Raw genomic sequence first — 21,765 nt, forward strand, 5'->3', positions numbered from 1 at the left:
ACCCAGTTTCCATGGTGATTTGTTGAGGACTTATTGGAGACAAGACAAGACAAGACTTCGGTTAAAACCAATCTACAGTTTGACACAAAACAATGAACAGAACCCTATAAGGAAAACAAATGGTTCACGGAAAGAAGAGGGGAACGACCACTTCATGCGGCAAGCTGGTATCAATGTTCCCGTTATCTGCTTATCGATATCAGCTGCTCAAGAAGGCTTGATGTCTCAGCAGCCGCGGTAGGCACGCCCTGCTGGGCCAGCGGCTCAACTTAGAAGCCCCCTAATATATTTGCGGTAAGCAGCATATTAGCATATATGAAACTTAAAACAGCGTAAAACGGCTAAATTACATCGAAGCCTTATTTCAAATGACAACTGGGCAAAGATGCCTGCGACCGACGAATCAGCCTGGTAGGCGCGACAAATCGGCGACTCACAATCCATACGCGTAGTCGAAAAGTGTGAGGTACAGTGTTTGTTAAAAATATACGGCCCAAGGGTTTCATTTCTAAGCCCTGTAACGCGGCTCCTGGTAGCAATACTGGAATGTGAATGTAAGCTAGAGTAGAATAAGGACGAATTTTGTTATATATGACATTTGGAACGCCAGAGTTGCGATGCGAGCCCCGTTAAGGGGATTAGAAGAAAAAACCACTTTGCCGTATACTTTTGGTAAAGGCTGTACATTCAAAAATGCAGTTCTGCGTTAAAAGCACAATGCAACTTCGCCAAGTTGTAATCATAAACATATTTCATCAACGGGGAATAAAATATGGCGGTGACGTGATATGGACTGATTACGTTTTCAGCCAACTAAAACGGATGCATCATTCTGTTGCCATTAGTTTCAAAACGTTAACTAAAGCCACAATAAAATTCGCGAGCGTATTAGTTCAGCACTTTTACTTTACATGCCCAAGACGAACACACAAGCGCACAGTCGATGCCTCCACTTCCCAACGTCTCTACTGAATGTCCTGGTTGAAGAAGCATGCCCTCTGAGCATGCGGATAGCATAAACAGTCTTAGTTTTGTACACATGATTGAAAACAGGGATAAATTCCAGCCTTCTTAAATTACTTGCAAAGAGAGAACAGGCGCGCCGTGCTTTGGCAGCCAACATCCCTGATTGGTCGGCCATCACCGCAGAGCAACTTATCTCTAATTAACAAAGCAGCGCCGGGTAGTGCAACATAAAGGTTAGGAAACATACATTTTGTGTGTGTGTCAATGAAGATGCGATGAAATATTTCTGGAATAGGCAAAAACCTTTTCCCGCCTTTGAATATTTGCATATTCTTAGGAAGTTTCTTTTTCAGAGCATTTCAGTTAGTCTTTCGATAACACTATATGTATGAAAGACCTTGTCACATCTTCTTTATATAAATAACACTTTTAAACTTTACAGTGAAAGCAGCACTGTACCGATCAGGATTGGCTCCCGTAACCTTTTGCAATGCCCGTGAAGCATTTCTCTGCAGTCGTTACACTTTCTTATAGTGACACACACAACGAGACAAATCACTTGCGTGAGTATCACAGCTGCAAACGAAGCGCTATTTCCCGCTCATTGAAAGGCAATCCCCGTGAGCATAGCTGCTGAGAGAAGTGCGAAGCTGAGAATTTATCTACACAATGAAGCATATTATGTTTTTTGCACTCCCTCGCTGTGCCCTGGCCTGTGAGGCGAAATCGGTCGTCTTCCGGTGGCGTGTGCGGCCGCTTTGGTTTGGGGTCAAGCACGTGGCCTGTGCCGTCTACTTCCATGGCTCGAGTGCAGACTGGGGCAGGCGCGCGCTGGCGACCGACTGGAACGCGTGCCAAGATGAACAAGAGTGAGTGACCCACCGCCCCGATCGCTAAGTACTCCTAGTCCCAGACGGTGGCTTCGCGTGGAATGTTACAGATATACATTTTCTACTTTTCGCATCTGTGTTGCTCATTACAGTGGAAAGTTCGCAGCGATGAATTATTTGCGTATGAGCGAGGACGGGTGCAACAGTGTGCATTTACGTCATTATGCGACGGAAGCTGGAGAACCAGTAACCTCAAAACGGAACAAAGTCATTTCGCTTCCCCTTTTACTGCCGCATTGCTCTGAACTTGTTCATCCATCGCATTTTGATAACAGCGCAATAGCAATGCATAATCCACCTGGCAAGTGGCTTTTTTTTATATTTAGCGGACGCTGTTTACAACGCAAAGAAAATAATCCTTTTAAAGCAATTACAGTTTTCTGATCGAAATCCACTTCTTCGTATCACATATGCTGTCTGCAGTCAATATTTAAAAAGTTAGTGCCAATATGAATGAGCTAGTTTGTTAAGGGAGAAACGAAAACCAGCCTATTTATCCAGGTTATATTGCCGACGCCTTTATTTCGGTTCCACTCGCTTCCGAAGTGTCTTTATTTATTTAAATCATCGCTCCCATTCCACGACACAAGATATAATCAGATAACAAGTGAGCAGGCGGTGGCTGCCCAGTAACCGTTACATCGCGTTCACTATTAACAGCGTTTCTTCGCGTAACTGCCACTGCAAGACGGTACCTGGCGAATATGTATGAGCTCAAAAAAAGTGCGAAAAAAGGAAGATGCATAATTAGCTTCGTTGAGATTTCATCACAGACATAGTCTATTTTGCAAATAGACACACTCTTCATCTACTTTTCGAGTTACAAGTGCCGTTCAACTCCTGCCAAAAAATAAGCCGCTATCAGTTTGACGGGAACTATTGGCGGAGTTGAGATCACAGCAAAGAATGCATATGAAGTTATTGTGGAAGCTATGTATAACCTGCTTAAATGCGGCTCGCTTCTTCAGTCTAGCCATGAATGATCCGTTGCTTTGATCATTCCTATTTACACTCGGTCGCAAGCGTCAGGCTGAATCGGATCGCACAAACCGGCTCACGTAGTCCAGCGCGAGGCCTAGCGAACTTGCGGTCTTTAACTAATTTCAGCCGGGTTGAACTCCGCAATTCTTTTTCTTCTTGGACAGTTCACAGCCTATGCAAAACAGGCAAAATATCTTTAGCATCAGGATCTATAGCTTCTGCGAAAATCACTCCGGCCTAATCATCGATCCCCTTACGGGTGTGCGTGACCAAACAGACTCTCAGCGGAGTTTTCCATCCTCTTAGTGGCAGAGTCAGCCTTGTCTGCTTTCCGGTGCTTTCTTGCGAGGGTGTATCTAAGGTTCAATTGGATTTGATGGTATTTTTTTAGGCTTTCTATATAGTTCGCCTCTGTAGAACGTTCTTTCGGTGATATCAGAACCGTACTCAAAAATTATACGGCAGTAGTCAAAAGTCTAAGGCAGCGGGAAATAGAGCTGATCTGGACCGACGTGATTGATTTGAGTCCCTGCCCAGGCTATCACTATGAGAAGTTATTTCCTGCTCCTTCCCACTCGGAAGAGAAAGTTCGAAAGACTTAATGTGATTAGTAGGCGCGCCGACTGCACTAATAAGAAGGGATCAAATTAGCTCCGTCGAAGACAGACTAGTGGGCCTTCTGACTGGTGGCACTAATACTTGATATTCGATAGTTTCGGTGGTAGCACAAGGCTCCCGCCACTCTGGTGTTCCAGCGGTTTTGCTGCACATGATGCCGGGCGCTTTGGGCATGTTAGTAACACTTTTCGTTAATCGATCGAGAGTGCCAACCCACTCAGCTTTCAATTGTTGCCTAACAGAGTGCAACAGAAAAATAAATTGCTACACTTAAGATCTTGGGCGGGATTCGAACGAATGGGGGCGCGCTTCGTGCGCTTTCTTTCGCTCTCTGGTATGGAAGTAATCCTCTTCATCTACTTTCACCCGTCCGTAATGTAGTCCAAATGTATGAGCAATAGGCTACTTGCACGCGCCTCTGGCTTGAAGCCTATGCTTGATGGCAGTAGATCAAATGCATGATCCAACTTGACATCTCCTTTCAACAATGCCCATAATACTTTCAAAATAATTTTAAAACGTTAAAAGGAGCTTTCTTCCGAGCGTTAAACTGTCTGCTTTTAGAACTGTGTCACCAGGTGGCGCAGGTGAACGCGAGGACGACACAAATCCGCTCTGCATGGACTAGTTTGTATGAGTGCGCTAAAGAGCCGCACTTGCTTATTTTTTTATTTTGTCTATATTATCGCAGATACCTGCTACACGCTTTAAGGAGGCATCTATGGCATTCGCATGTATTCTCGAGAGCACTGATCATGTTGCAGTATTTATAGAATACACTTGTTTGGTGCTAATACTGCAGTTTGAAACGCGCCCCAGTACTCGTTAGTTAGACCTGTACAAAAAGAAACTTCGCTCATTTTGAGCAGATTTTGTCCGCAAGAACGCCCTTTCTTCTCTTCAATCCTACAATTATAGAGCTTAGCAGATGCTGAATGCCAAAACAAAATCACATCACCCTGTAATTTAGTCGCACTCATTAAATTACCGGTTTCCATGGTCTGCTGGGTCAAATATAGTAGCAAATTGAATCAAGGGTTTGCGGAATTGGAGTGCATGTGTTAAAGCATTCCCCTCGCCAAGAATCTCATTGGTCACCGGTCAATATTCATGCAGGAAGATAGTGGACAAATCAGCGCCGGGAAAGAATGGGAGCACAGTGGCACACTAACGAATGACACAACGCTAAGCTCAACGCACGCGCTGATCATTTCTGCAGCGAAATCGCGCCTGCTGAATGCAGTGCGGCACACCAGGGTCGGCGCTCCTGCCTATCTCACTTCATGGTTGGCTTGCGGACCCACGCTCCCCATAAACCCTTGTTCGGTCTCCTACTTTGTGTATCCATTCTCTTCTCCTTCTTTTACCCTGGATTCATTTTTTAGCAGTCATTCTGATAAGTTCCAGTTCATGCACTTCAGCTTATTCCGCTCCGTATTATCGTTCTGCACTGATTGATGTTTGCCTAAATTTTTGAACAGCGCCATAATACAAGTACTTTGCCCCTAAAGTGGTTCGAAGGCCATCTTTATTATTTTCAATCTTTTGAATTTGTGGAATAAAAGAAATGGAGGACCAATTTCTTTTCTTTACTGGACTAAGCAATGCACTTTGAAGAGTGCTTGAAATGTAGCCACCTCTCTATAGCAACCTAGGCCAATTAAGGGCGGATGGTTTTGCTTACCTTTTCTTCAACCAGAACGCTAATAAGACAATATTCTGTACTATTTGTTGTTTAGACCTGTACTTAGAGGGACTTCGCTCGTTGTGTGGAGATTTTGTCTGAAATTTTACCCTTTCTTCTCTCTAATTCTACAGTTGAAGAGTTGAGAGGGCATTGAATGACAAAATGAAATCGCATAATTCTATACTGCAATGTGAATAACGCTAGCAAGCATCCATGCTAGTACTATATTTGTCTCTTTAAGGCATTTGTGAGTGATCACCGATAAAATAAATGTTCCTGCAAGATATTAGAGGAGCCTAGCCGCCAGATCTCCGGGATGCGGTAGGGTAAAAACGTATTTTTAATTTTTGTGATTTTATTTCAGTGCCGACGATGACGGCACTTGATTTACCCAAACGTTCCCGGGGGCTAGTATTAGGCGTCCCGCTAATCATTGAGCAATGCTCTCGAGCCAGCTTTATGAAATGCGAGATTCGAAGTGGTTATTAGGCGGCGAGTGAGCTGAAAATCGTGTAGCGCTAATTTGTACTGGAAGTTGTGGCTTAATACCCATGTGCTGAATGCGAGTGGTTCTTTCTTTATTTCGGCAAGCAAGCTACGCAGCGCCTAATTACCCGCTCTGTGAGAGCGCATTCAATCTTTCGGCATGCTATGTTTTTTGCATGAAAGGTTTGTATTGAAAGCAACAAGCCTATATCAGGGTTCGTTATTTCGGGAACTGCTTATATTTTATAAATTCACTTCCAGCTTAGCTATAGCCGTTTTGAAAACTAAGTGAAGTGGACAGAAGCTTGCACTGCACAGTTCTGAGAAAAAGTATGCTTCATGCTCCGAGAGAAGTCGACAGCGTATTGTCTGGGCTGAGTAAGAGGGGTGCTTTTGATAGAATCTGTGGGAGAAAATTAATAAGTCTTGCCTTTTTCCCCTACGCGCTGCATCATTGGCTAACCAACTTTAACTACAGTAGTTTACAGCCTACCGGAGGTAAATCATTCGAGCCAATATATAGGGTCAAATCTATGGTGTAACGGCTTCAACTAGTGCCGAGTCTGATTCAAGAAGCAATTGGAGACAAAAATGGCTTATTATCGGTTACTGCATTATTGGTGATTATTTGTATTTCTGGGGGAGGGTCAGCCGAGAGCTAAAATCCAGCACCTCAATGTGGAACATACGCGCGCGCGCATGCACGCGCGCACACACACACACACACACACACACACACACACACACACACACACACACACACACACACACACACACACACACACACACACACACACACACACACACACACACACACACACACACACACACACACACACACACACACACACACACACACACACACACACACACACACACACACACACACACACACACACACACACACACACACACACACACACACACACACACACACACACACACACACACACACACACACACACACACACACACACACACACACACACACACACACACACACACACACACACACACACACACACACACACACACACACACACACACACACACACACACACACACACACACACACACACACACACACACACACACACACACACACACACACACACACACACACACACACACACACACACACACACACACACACACACACACACACACACACACACACACACACACACACACACACACACACACACACACACACACACACACACACACACACACACACACACACACACACACCAGCAAGTAGTTTTAGCAGAACTCGGCGTGCGCAGAAATGTCAGCGATTGCACTAGTTGCGCAAGGGCGGCATAATGAACAGCTCATAGTAAATTCCAGCCATCCGGATGTCTTTTCATACTCGTAAATACGATTGCGTAAGCTTCGATCTTGGAGATAGTGATGTTTCCCAAATGGCACGTTAGAAATAGCAAGAAAATATGTGAAACGCTGAGGCATAGGTTTATATGACGCTAACAAGCTCCACTCATGATGTCAAATAAACAATTCCGCTGAATAGTTAATAGCCCTTCTCTATCCATTTTCGCACTGTTGCATATCTTTCGTACGGGCGTTTAAACTCTGCAAGGCGACATCGCACAACTCTGTCCTGCTTACCAACAGTTCTTTATTAGTAGTTCATGAGCCCTTTTCGGCACTCCTATCTGCATACTGCATATAGTTTATCCCTCATTTAGCTCTCTTTGTGAAATTGGCCCCTATTACTGCCCATTCTCCATTGCTCTGCAAATTCAGGTTTCGCTTTTTTTCCAACTTCCCAGCGCATGTGTTGCTACTGGGACAATTATATCGCATAACTACAGTGAACTAAAAACGGAAATGTAGCGAGGGGGACTCTCCGCGTTTCCCCAGTAGAGTCGCTAGTTCCTGCCCGCTTTCAATAGTGTGCGATCGCAGGCACTGCGTGAATTACCAAGGCGTTGAAGTAGTCGCATTTTTCAGCTTAAACGACTGTCAAAGTACTTGCTATGCAACCAAAAAAGAATAATTCCTTGTTTTATGGGCAAGGCAAAGCGGCGCAAGTTATCAATTGTGCTTGCTAAGAAATACAGCACCGCCACAACAATGTTTTCAAAGTGTTCGACCGCAGCGTTTCCACTTTGATCGACATTACTGGGCAAGCGCTCTATAGGAAATCTGCTCCCGCACGACGCACTTTCTTTTCTGTGTACTGTAGGATAACGGTTATAAAAGAGTTGTGCTCTGTTATCAAGCCCTACTGTGGCTTCAAGCTCTCAGAGATGCATTAAGGCACTTGTTTTGCTTCCGGGAGAGGGTTCTTACATTTTCTTTTTTTAGAAAAGTCGTTGTCCCCAGCGTCCCGTGAACCAAAATGAAAAAGCTTTTCCAAGAACAATCTTTTGAAGAGGCTTCACCAGCAAAATGTTCTCCGCGAAAGAATAACGAATCAAAACGAAAGCCGGCGTTATGCATTGTCCAGGATTGTTAGCATATCTGTGACAACATCTACAAGTATCTTATATGCTCCACAATTTATACTCTTTTTTGTATAAACGAATTCCACTAGTGCCCCGGAATTTAAAACTGTTTTGCCAAAGGTTGTACGAAGCATAATACGAAACAGGTATAATACGAAGCAAACAACGTATTAAAAAACCTCGTCTAAAGCGCTTGTATTACAAAACAAAGCATTGAAGGGAAGACTTAATTTTTCTATCGCTTTTCAATATTTTCTGTAAGCTTTGTAGATATATTTAGGAGCGTTTGTTTCTTCAACAGAGCCGTCAGTACGAAGTTGCGACCATGTTAGGGGCGTCCCGCAATACCTTCACTTTTCCTGCCTATGAACTGTTTTCCATCGCCGCAACTTCCCATTGCTCGGTAGGAGTGTGGGGTTACACGCTTCGTAAGAAGCTTCCCCCCCGGCGTTTGGTGTAATAAATGTCTTAAGGCCTTCTCATTATTGAAGCGACTTAACAGCTGTCTTCTAGCGTTCGCCTGGAAATGGTTTTCGTTCTACTGTTAAAATACATTCGGAAAGGGAAATGTTCGAAAAAACATTTGTCGCTAGAAATAGAGCACTCTTTAAGCTTCAGAAAGGAAGCAATAAAATGAGACCATTATAATAAAAGCTCTGTGCAATACACATGGATGTTATCAATTGTAGAATGCAGCACATTTATAGGGCTGTATTTTCTTCGTCATATCCCACCCGATATTAGTAAACCTTAAAGACAGCGCACTTTTCGATAGGCAAGCTTTGCGCTACAGCTTACACGCTGCCAGACAAATCAACCAGGAGATATCTTTATGTTTTCGCCAGGCGTCGCAAGTTTAAAACTATTTCGCATTTTTTGGGCTGCATGAATTTCACTCCGCAGCCAGGTACTCAATTTTGTGCATTTTGCATGATCCACCACTTTTCCAGACATCTTTATTCAGCGCACATCTCTTGCTTCCTACAAAACAATAAAAATATACCTTCGGTCATGGCCCAACAAAACTTTGGCACAGAAGACAAAAGCATCTATTTAACTATAACCCGAGAAACATTTAGTATTTTTGCCAAGCCAGCCTGGATAACTACGCCCCAATGATGGTTTCAGGTTTCATGTCTAGGGTTTAACGTCCCAAAGCAACTCACGCTATGACAGACGCCGTAGTGGAGGGCCCCGGAAATGTCGATTACCTGGGGCTCTTTAAAGTACACTGACACGGCATAGCACACAGGCGCCTTGCTGTTCGACTCCAGCGAAAAGAGGCCGCCGAGGCCGGATTCGATTCCGCATCCTCATGCATAGTAGTCGAGTGCCCTAACCCTTGCGCCACCTCAGCGGGGCAGCCCTCACCCCACCCCAATGAGTATATGTTCTAGTCTTGGGTGTTCGCATGCCCATTGTGACAAAAAGACGGCTTGGTCAAATTGAAGCACGATCCAGTAGATCAAGCAGTGCCACATTCTGAATAATTGAGGCCAGATCACTCTGTGTTCCCGTGCACCTCTTCAGCTTTAATCTTGCCCGCCGGAAGCGAGTGGAGGGGTTTCAAGTGACGTAAAATGTCGAGGATGCGACGGAGTTGCCCCTATATACGAGAAGACACTAAGCAGAGCAAACGAAATTATGCTCAAGTATTTTCTATACAACAGTTCGAGCATACATCCTTGAGGCATACATACGACAGAAGCGAAGTGACAGGACAATGTGTCGGGGGAACCATGAAATGTAAGAAACATTTCTGGGATATGAGGCCATACACAGTTACAAGACAGGCTGTTCCGACTCTGATGTCCGCGACTATTCAGTCGGAAGCCAACCTAGGTCTTCTCGTATCTGCACTCGGTCAGTCACGTCTGTATCTAACAGATGGCAAGAAGAGACCTAAAAGCTTCGGATATAAGAGAAGCGCCATGCGTGTTCTCCGGCTCCTATCCACATCCTTGCGCTCATCTAACGGCCTTTAATAGTGCGAAATCAGAACTTTGTTGATATCTTTCGCGTATTGCGTTGAAATGGTGATATACTCTTATATCGCTCTTGAGCGTGCATCAACAAATTTCGGTGATTAATGTCACTGGCAAGATTAAGAAGAATAATGAAAACAAATTTTAGAAGGAGAGGGGGGGATGAAGCCTGTAATTATCTATATTTTCAGAATAAAAGAGTTACATCACTTTTTAATTATCGGTTAGTTGTTGAAGCGGTATAAATTATTTGCAAGAGCCACTGCATTGAACAAACAAAAATGTAAACAATGCCCACGCGCTTACACACCTTTGTTAAATTAAATAAAATCGCCTTGTTTAGGCTAAAACGCTCCTATATTATGGAAATCATACCCTCATTCCCCCTATAAGCTGGAGAGCAGAGTTTCTAGATCATTCTTAACAGTTATGGCTTTCCTGCACGCTTCAACGCTATGCATTAGGCCAGATATTGGTTAACTAACCTATAGCTAAGTTAATCAAGTCTCACTTTCCTTTAAACTTGGTGAAGCGGTGAAGAAAACGCTCGCTTCCAGATTCTTTTGGCACGCCCTGGCAAAGCCTTGGGGAGAAAAATTCTCGAGCTACCGCTTAGCGGGTGCAAAGCTATGCTGTCAATGCAGGACCGTATAAGGAAGTGTATATTCCTTGTTTTTTCTTTAGTACCGGAATGTGTTAACCTTATGGATTCTGTTCTTAAGAAACAGACAACCCTTGGACTTTAGTTAAAATCGTATCAACACAAACACTAAACTCCACCTTTTTTTGGTGCAATGATTCGGGGGAAATCGAAAGCATCACAGTGCAATCCAAGTAGCACAAACAGGCAGCAGCAACTTGCTAATATCTGTGTGTGAAGAAGCAGGTTCGTCCTTCGAAGAGTATTGAATACGAAGGTTAAAAGTCTCGCTCAGATGACGGAGCCTAACTAAACTGTTGTCAACATGCAGTCAACATCTTAACACGAGCCTGGACTAAGCAAATAAACCAAAGAGATCACTCGCATTAATAATTCAGGATAAGCAAACCTTGACACCGGCTTATGCCTACATTACCGAGCCTCAGGCTTGACTGTCGCTCACTGTTTGCCGGGCGCGGAAAGGTCGGCTACTCAAGGAAAGTGGAAGCGTTCGCTAGCTCTTCGTCAATATAGGCAGCCACGAGAGGCAGGAAGCATCTATCGTGGTGTTGGAAACGGGTGCGACTTCTCATTTTATTAAAAAGCTGCGATTAATGGTACGTCGGATGGAGCCCGTTAATTTGTTGTGTGGAGTACGTCGGACAGAATATGATCTCCGTGTTTTTATGCTCAGGCTACAGGTACGCACCCGTTACGTGTTTTTATATGGATGTGTTGGTTTTTGAACTCTCACGTATCCCACGTACTATTTTCTCGTAGGTGGCAGCGCATGGGTACGATAGTGTGTTTTGGTCGATTAGTAGAGCACATAGACAAATTCGAGTCGACGTGACCGTACAAGTGCGATCCGCGCGGAGTGTAACTTTACACATTAATCAACTGCGTGCACTGCTATGTGCGTGAATGCCACGTATCTCCTTTGTATACCGCGTGATACAAGCCTTTCAGTGCCTGTGCTGAACAACTGCAAAATCGCTCCCGGTAGCTTACTTGTCAAGGCTAAATCTTTACTTGCATTGTGAGTGGCGTGAGCTGACGTAAGTGTAAATATAAAGAGCGAACAGGAAGTGGCAATAAAAATATTACCTCATTTTGTGTAATAATTGTGACACAAAAGCAATTTGTACCACGTTCAGGCTAATGTCATGCCATTTCGCTTCCCATACTGCACCTTTTCTTTCTCCGAAAGCCAAACCGGCGAAAGACGTTCAACACTTTGGGAAACTCTGTGCCGGTCTCTCAATAATAAAGCACCAAGAAAACCCATACCGATCTTCGCCAAACAATCCTTTAGCACGTTGTTATTGGATTCGGCGGTGCCATACTGCGGATAATTTTGTATTACTAGCTGAGGCAACGCACACTTCTCAATAAGCTTGCTTACAGGTAGTCCGTAATGAAGTTCACTCATTCAGGGAAAGTTTGGGATTTCTTCTTCACCTTATGCTACACCATCGACCGCACGAAAAACCCGTCACCAATGTAACCATGGCCTAACATTATATTTCGCGAACACAAACTCGTTTAAATGCTCACATTTTCAGCGTACAATAAACGAGGAGAATGTACTACCTGAAGAGATTATCTTGAGTGAGAGTTTGGAAAGGGGTCTTGGCAACGAAATATATATATATAAAAAATGTGCAATGTATTTCCTTTGACTTGTTTCGCTCATTTGTATCACGCGTCAACCTTTTTTCTACGTACTAACTTTATGGCGTTTGAAAATATGCCTTGTTATCTGCCCTTTCTGCTTGCACCACATGAGGTCTGCAGTATTATGTAAATAAATAAAATAAAGTAATTCGAACACTGACATATAGTTGCTTCCGCCCAACCCCTAGCCTACTGCATTCACTGCAAATCCTTTCCGCACCAGCACTCATATGAATGAATGAATGAATGAATGAATGAATGAATGAATGAATGAATGAATGAATGAATGAATGAATGAATGAATGAATGAATGAATGAATGAATGAATGAATTACTGGAACAAAAGGGATGACCCTCGGCCGCTATTTGAGGAATTAGCAAATTAGGCGAGATTGGGGTTTAGCTTCTTCCCGGTTATTCACATCTCGAGTTCTCTCGATTCTTCTCTTCTTATTCTTCTGTTGTTCACAACCTGCACACCTGTGCGTTGTTAGTTGATCTCTCTTGCACTAGTCGAAGCAAGCCGCTCTAACTGCCATATCCCGCATCGGCATGTTCCGTTGCGGCGATTGATCGTACCTGGTGTGCTAAGACATGCGGTATGTCCTGAATTATGCGTCTTCCTCGTGCAAAAGATGTACCAAAATAACAGACGGCAACAGGCGTAGGTTATCTAAAGCAGCACCAAAGCAACTATTTGTTACCCCTAAAGAGTTCACTAGACAGCAAGGAATCTTTCTAAGCAAAGTTAACAAAGCGTACACATCCCACATATTTTACTAGTGGTCACTCGGCAGACACTAAACGCTCAAACTGCTGCTTGGTATCTTCATATACAAATTAATTATATATGCACCTCATATGCTCCCATCTTCAATCAGAGCTTACAAACACTGAAATATTGGAGCTGCTTGAAGTAGGTTCAAAGTACGGTAGGAAAGCAGTTCAACTTTCATCATTCTAGTTTTGGAACTGTTTGCGAGTGCAGGCGGAAAACCTAAAATAACTATATAGTGTGAAATCATCAAACTAAAAGCCCTGGCACACCGATATAACTGCCAAGCCCAGTTTGAAGGCATTGAACTGGATGTCAACCGCATACACACACACACACACACACACACGCACACACACACACACACACACACACACGCGCACACACACACACACACACACGCACACACGCACGCACACACACACGCATACACACACACACACACACACACACACACACACACACACACACACACACACACACACACACACACACACACACACACACACACACGCGCGCGCGCACGCACGCACGCATTCATGCATGCACGCGACCGCGAAAGAGCGTCAGTGAAGTCATTCTCAAGGGCCCTTCTTTGCGCATGTCTTTATCCCTTCCAGCAAGGTGACTCTTACCCAAAAAAGAAAATAAATATTAGCTCCTAGCAATGCCCGTCCTGGTGCCCTCCGCAGTACAGGGCGTGTTCACTGTTCGACGGCTGTTTACATTGGTGTCGTTTATCCGTGTTCGCAGAGGGAGGAATTCCGTGCCCCATGGTGGTCATTACACAAGCCGCAGCTGCAAAGTAATCGTCCACTGGTCGATCAGCACCCCAAGAGACAGCTAGTAGGCCAGCTATTTTCGCTTGTGTTTCGCATCCTATTCCGGCACTTAGGCCTTGAGCTGGGTGGGTAAGAACCATACATACGGGTAAGTAACACCGGCATCCGAAACTTTCGTTTCCTTGGGGATCGAAAGATCTTCGGAATTTCCCTCTGGGACACGACCCTCTGCGGATTACATAGCACCATTTAACAGACAATGGAGGTAGCAACGCAAAAGAATTACGGCCCGCTCACAATTCCGTAACACACATCACGTGACACCTAGAACGACATCCACCAGAGTGGAAGAAAGGAAATTGTTGCAGCAGCGGAGCAGGCTTAAAAGTTGCAGGAAGCGTCCTTATGAGGCTAGTTTGCTGATTATATCGACCATTTCTGTTCCACTGAAGGGTCTCTGTAATGCATATGGCTTTTGAGAAAGCCACGTATCATCGCTCACATGTGGGCTCGAAATCATATCTAATTGTGTGCGTGTTATTTAATCTTAGTCTTTCCATTCCGGTTTTCGAATCCTTTGGTCCAAGGGGCAGAGAATATTAGCTGATAGTTTTCTAGTCTTTTGACGATTATAGCATACAGTCAGGGAGATTCCTTTCTAAGTTACAAATCTCAAAATTGCGTACTTAAGAACAAAGTTTGGCCAATCCCTGTCTGATTTAATTGAGGAAACGTGTATCTCCTACTTGGCTTAGCTATACACACTTGATAATCCCCTGCCTTGGGGAGGAGCCATTCCAGCACGGTTGTCATCGAAAAGAGTTGATGAAACACTTTTTTCTCAATCTTACCTCGGTCGCTCATTTAGGCGCCTGAGGAAATCTGCAGATTACCTGAGTTAGACTAGCTGACTGCAGCATGCTGTTGACAGCCTAATTAGAGAAGATTACCAAACTTCGTTTTCTGCTCTTTGCTGTAAGCAGCGCACGTATGCTGTCGACGTTCGACAAAGTTATATATGATTGTAATCTTTGGCCTTTGCTGTAGCCCTTACGTTTTTGCATGTCTTTGAGAAGGAGCAAAAGAGTGAAAAAAAAATGCTTTTTCCAATGGCTGTGACCAGTACCGGATTAGCAGTTTGTGGTAGATGTAGCGTTAAAAACAATCCGCACAGCTTTTTGCGCGCTCACAGTTCATCTCTGCAGAGCAACGCTTGCCGACTGGCGCTCGTGCCTAAGGGGTGACAAAATAAAGGAGGTTTCTGTTTGCTGCTTGGTTAATCGTGTTCAGGGTCTGTGGATTTTTGTCAGACCTCGTCTCGCCGCGCTGTTCCTAGCAGCCAGCACTGCCTACCGGCTGTGGCTTGAAATATGACGTGCATTTTATTTATACTCAGCGCATCACCACGCATTATTCTTTTCAATGGGCCCCTATAGCTTTATGCTAACTGAGTGCGTATTCAGCAGGGATCGCAGTTTGTAAGCGTTGTTTAACGTCTTTATCCGCCTGACTACACCCACCACCTCTCATATCTGTCCAGTTAACCCAAAGAGGTCTCAGCTGCGGTTCCTTAACACCAGAAACTTCGTAACCTCATCACCCACCTACATTTAGGGCGTCCCACTCTAAGATTGTCTATCACGTTGTACAACTACCTGGAATTAAAAATATATTCACCGCGCTAAACTTCGTTCTATTGCGTGTCTATAAAGACATGTGCAGATGTACTGTCTGAAGACAGCTGATGATGCATAAATTTCAATGCCCCAAATCGGCCTCTGACTCCTGGCTACGGAATATTCGGTAGAACCACAATCGTTTTGCTTTGCTATCGGAGAGGGCGCTTTTTATACCTAAAGAAGTTAATTTCCACATACATAAAGCGCTAAAAAAAAAAAGCCTGTCTCAAAAGAAGTCATCGACAAGCTTTCCTCTATGGTGACGACGCGGTTTCGACGTGTGCTATTTCATTGCTTATATTTTACAACGTCCTTGGTGTCTCTGCATGTCACCATCGAAACACTCACGGGTGCAATAATTTTTATGAGCGTATGTTCGTGTTCCCTCACGTTATGGCAGCCTGAGGTTTTCCCTTCACCAGAAAATACACCTAGCATTACTTCTTAAGCAGTGACATGAGACATAAAACCACATTTTTTTTAGGTGCAAGGCCTTCCTGCTTCCACGTTTATGTCACTGTTGTCCTTCCTTTGGCCAGCCCTTCAGGCACTTAAGCGCCGCTCTTACACTGCTAGCTTTATCCCAAGAAAATTACGACTTCACAGTGTGGCAGTCAACTATAAGATAGAAAACGTTTGGCGTTAGTTCCAGTTTCGGTTGACAGAATAGGTTTCCAGAATTAAGTAGGCTTCAGGCAAAAATCTCCAAAACTGGCAAGTGGTAGTCTTTCTGGTAGAGTTCTATAGTAATTTGAGGCTGCTGAACGCACCTTAAGGGGGCGAACTGATAGAGTTGCATTCTGGACACTTTATGCACGGATTGACGTTGATAAAGACGACAACACACGAAGCATATCTGCTTTCACAGCCGTAGGTATAAAACCCACTCGCGATTAGAAACTGTTTGATTTTGCGCCATTTTAGTGTCGAATATTAATCGCCGACTTCTACCTGCCGAAGGCCGAAACTTCCTGTAAACAAACATAGGTGAAACCAGCTAAGGCGGTAGGTAGGGATAGTTCATCTTTTTATTTTTCTTTAGAAATCACAAGCCATTCCAGCCTGCTATTCACCCGTATGTCTACAATAACGTGAAGGTAATATGTTTCTCTAGAGCATGTGTACACAATTTTGCACTGAGATGAGCTGCGACGTAGAGTGGGATTTCAGAAGTAAAGCATTCCCGATTTTAAAAAATAACACGCCAGCCTCGATTGCCCGGAGCGGTCGGAAGACAAAGGAGGCATGCAAGCTTTGCGGGTGTGCCCACAGTTACTTCTGCCGAAGGCAGCGTCATCTAGTCCGATTAATGGGAGGTAACCACTGTAAATCATGGGCAATTATGTGTGGGAGCACAAAGTAGCTCTGGTTAATTTTTATCCACTGCATACATTTCGCGTGACATCGAAATGAGCCAATAAATACCTTAGCATGTCCTGGACACCGCGTGCAATCGTTAAGGCAAAATATTGCAGAGGACCCTCGTTATCGGCGCATACATTTGTTTAAAAGGGAATCATTACTTCTTATTATTACTTATAAAAGATGCAATGTATGCCATCTCTTGTATCTTGCATCTTGCATCTTTTGCATAAGGTTTTACTTCACTCTGACATTTTAGCTTTGCAAGTTCAAGCGACTTCAAGAGTACAAAAGTCTGCTTCTCGTATAAAATAAAATCAGTTCGAAGTAAGTGCTCGTGCGTCCATCTTTTGGTGTGTGCGCGTTTGTTATGCGCTTTCACGATCAACATGGCTAACCAACTCGCCCAAACAATGCCATTATTAAACATTTGACGTAACCGTTCTTTGTGTAACATTCAGAATAGCATCATATTATTCCGCTTAACATTTACCATCCCTGTGCTCGTCCATTTTCAGGCTAGTTGGCGATGGGGACTCGAACCGGTGATATATGTACCACCAAGCATACGCGCCTTTCATTCAATATGTCGGTGTCCACCTAGATGCGAGACTGGCACTGCGCCTTCCTTTTCCCAAGAACCAAACCAACTGCAAGGTCATCTGAGGAACGCTAACGTTTTCGCCCTGCTTTCTAGCGGTCAGCTCGCGAAACACCATCGCGATCTACTTCCGTGGAAACTTTCCCGCTTTATTCGTGACCTTAAAACAGGAAGGTTTCGGAACAGACGCTTTTTTTTTTTTCGCTTGTAGCCCGGGGTAATCAAAATATTACTGGACATTTCATCATGGTACAGGCTGGAGAAGAATATGGGCCGTGGTCTTTCCAAACGCATTATTGCCAGCCGCACATCAATTTGTGGTAAGCGTGACAGCCGACCTTCCTTGCCGACACCTCAGTGACTCAATGTTATATATTCTTCTGTGGCGTAGGGGCTTCGATAACCATTTGACATAAGGTCTTAACCAATGACGGAGAAATCGATCCGTGGTGGCACATAAGCGCTACCCAAAAGCTGCTGCATAACGTGTGAGGAACATGTCGAAGTGAAGCTGACGGCATTACAACTGTACAAAGTATAACTCGAGATCCGCGTTTTCGGAAAAGTCAAAAATATCAATAATAGACTTAGTCATTTTTCGAAATACATATCGATACGACAAACTCCAGTCTCGCAAACAGTTTGGTCTAAACGCACCATCGTCGTTAACATCTAAGTGCATCTTGACTCAAACATACCAATTCTGGACATCCTGAGATGTCCAGAATGGGTATGTTCACGCCTCAGTTCTGGTGCTTCAGCTTATGTCGATAGCAGATACCGGGGCAGGCAAAAAATATTTTCCTTTCTTTATTATTTTTATTTTATTCTATTATAATAAAGAACCACTTACTACTACTACTACTACATCCAGAGACGTCCTTCGCAAAAAGAGCAGATAAGAAGGATTAACGTATAATATTCAACTTTCAAAAAATCATCGCCGTGGTCTCTTACCTCTGTGTCCGTCGACAAATGTTGTACAGCCAGGTAGTTATCACATGCTCCTACTGCCTTTATTGGATATTTTTCCAGCGGAGCATTGTGTATTCACGGCCTATGGTATATGAAGACGAAGGAAGACGATATGCCAAACGGCTAGAAAAAACAGGCACACACCCGGTGGTTTATCATTCTGTGCCTTAATATACACAATGCCATTATCAGAATTAATTTATTTTGGTGGTCATAGCTGAGTCTGAGCTAGTTTTGTGCTCCTGATTGAATTAGTCTCGTATTTAATGCCGGCAGTTGCTCCTCAATAGCTAACCTTAGATGTCAATACGATCCTAGATTGCTTAGAGATCTGACACTAAGCCGCGGTACGCACATTATAGTCACCAAATACCTTTATTGAAAAATTAGATAAGAGGCAGCAATATGAAGAAGATGCATGCAGGAAACTGTTTCCCTTAATTGGGTTTATACTGGAAGGTCTGAAAATTTGCATTTGATGGATTCAATTGACACTCTAACCCAACATTCTTAGACACTTGCTGTAAACAATTTGGTTGTAACAAAAAGGAACGAACAGGTTCCAAAATCACACAAAAATACAACAAAAAATGAGGAAACCTTTTGTAATGCGCTTAGAGGCGACGTTCCAAAGGTTTGGCACATGATCTACGCACGCATCTAACAAGCCTATTCACGAATTCATCAAAACCTAATCTGATGTACACCCGCGAGATGTTTCGTGCCTACGTTACCTAAACTATCTGATGACACGTAGTTGAACCTTTTCTTTCGTTAAATTACTTTCTCTCTCTATCACTATTATGACACAAACTATTGGACAAGTTTTTGTCATGGACTGGAAATACCCGTGGCGATGTCGCTAGCCGGCAGCAACTGAACGTCCACGATAGCCGGTTAGATTTATTTCTTCCCATCTAGCTTATCAGCGCAGTAGTTGACAGTTAATAAATGTGGGGCAAGGTTTGTGTCACCCCGCAGCTTCGAAGGACGCAAATATATCATCACTGCAAAATTCCATCAAAACGAAGCCCTTACACCTCCTCCCCCCCCCCCCCCCCCCCCCCCCCTCTGAGGAGAGTGCGTCGTTATTACTTGCACCATTTTGTTATGTTCTTAACACACAAAGCTGTTAGCTTCTCAAAGGAATAAATTATTCTACGTCATCACCGTTTGTGCCTAGGTGTGCTTTGTCTTTTCGGATCTGTTTAAAACGCCTAATACGAAATTTTCTGCTTGCTTTACCAGCTCATGGCAGAAATTAAAATCATTTTCAATTGTCCCTTTATTATTATATTTAAGAACTTTTTGAAACCGCTTTTGTATACCTTAGCGAGGAATGTTATGGCCATCAATTTACCCTTCGTTAGATTGGAAACTTTAATAACCTTTAGGCGTTGCTGAACTAGACGCCTCATAGATTGTGCTTAAGTGAATTCCCTGATTTTGTGCCTAATCTACCTAGACAACAGTTCTGTTGTCCTGCGCTTGCATACACATATTTGTGGTCGCTACTAGATCAACTGACGGTAACGTCATCTATCACACAGGAAGTACATGTCCGTCTAGCTATGTAAGAGAGTTCTTCACCCATTAAGTTATGAAGAAATTCTGATCACGTGACACTTCCACCAGTGAGGAAATGGCTGTCAGTTCTCCAACCTCAAATGTCGATATTTCTTGCTCAGCGATTCGGGGCACGTAGCACTCACTTCTGCAAGGAAGGTGTGGCCACGGAATTTCGGCTTTTAATTTATATCCTGAAGCGACTTGCTTCCCGCCATTTTCTTTCCGGTCTCCGCTCTTGAATAGATTAAAAGAGGAAGCATCAAATATTTATATCATTCTTTCCTCGATGTTGATGAAATAAGCCCCGACGTTTTCGGTCAGGCTTTGGTAAACAAAATGTTACCTTCTTACTACTATCACGTTAGTCTAAGTGTCTGTACGGTGTCACAGTACGGATTTCAAGACGGTAACCCAGATCAAGCGGCTGTTTTCTTTTGATGTTAATCTCAGAGTCTCAAATTCAATTCCTAGCCTTTATGGCCGCAGTTCACTGAAGAAAACATGAAACAATCACCATTATTCTCGATTTCAAATCATGTTATACAACCCTCGGTTATAATGAATGAAAAAAAATAAAGCCTTTATTAGAACGGAAGACATGGCTCCCTCTCGACCGCTGTTTGTGGCACTAGGGAATTAGGAGGGATGCGCGTGCAACTTCTTCGCGGTTCTTCTCGATTCCTCTGTTCTCTCTTATTAACGCGGTAGCGTTAAGGAGCTCGTGTCGCAGAAAAGCCGGTGTCGTCGGCGGCGTTGGCCGTGAGCGATAAATCCCGGCATGCACTTCATAAATAAAAAGCAACTTCCAAGATGGGCTGGGTGGGACGGAGTGTGAGACGGAGACGCTACCACTCAGCCACGAGTTCGATTTGAAAGCGGTACAAAAGCGCTTTTAGTGAATGCGGTGTTGCCTTAGAAACGTGCCGTAGAACGTTATACTGCGGTGTATATCGGTAATTATGAGCATGTTACTTACAGAAGTCGCAGTTACACAAGTAGCGAAGTACGTTTCCGCTACAGTTCTTCTGCGCTCTGCGCACATGCAGAGCCATCTTGCGGCAAACACGGAAGAACCCCTCCTCGCAATGTGCGGCGCTGCCCCGACACGTGGCGCGCCACTCGCCCCTGACGTTTCGCCGTGCACCCTCACGGGTTGTAGAATCAAGCGTCTTTCCTTTCTTTAGATCACTATCTTCGCTCACCCGCTTCTCCCCTTCGGGCCGCGCGGGTACCGGTGCGAGGATGCCCCAATACCCTTGAGTTTAATAAGTTTTCTCGCTCTCTCCCCTTCCAACATCCAGCGTGCGTCACTCGACCAGTGGTGTTTAGGCGACGCGGCTCCTCTTTCCGCTCACAGCGCGATTGCTAGGTACAGCGTCTGATGCCGGACGCCTCTGACGTGATCGCTGCGCCGTAGCGCTTCTGCTGGGAAAGCGTCCCCTGCGATGTGTGCCGAGCTGCTTCCGAGGAATCATGCTTCTGCGTGGTGCTCCCAAGCGAGATAGAGGACGATCCCATCAAGGCGTCAGCCCCATGATCGCGTCCGCCTTCATGGCGCGTCGCTGCCCGGCTTTCTCCCTCCGAGACACCGAGTTCTTTGGTTCGTTCCGCTTGCTCAGGC

The sequence above is a fragment of the Amblyomma maculatum genome, chromosome 4, assembly GCF_055883805.1.
Source record: "Amblyomma maculatum isolate TAMU_Amacu chromosome 4, ASM5588380v1, whole genome shotgun sequence".
NCBI lineage: Eukaryota > Metazoa > Arthropoda > Arachnida > Ixodida > Ixodidae > Amblyomma > Amblyomma maculatum.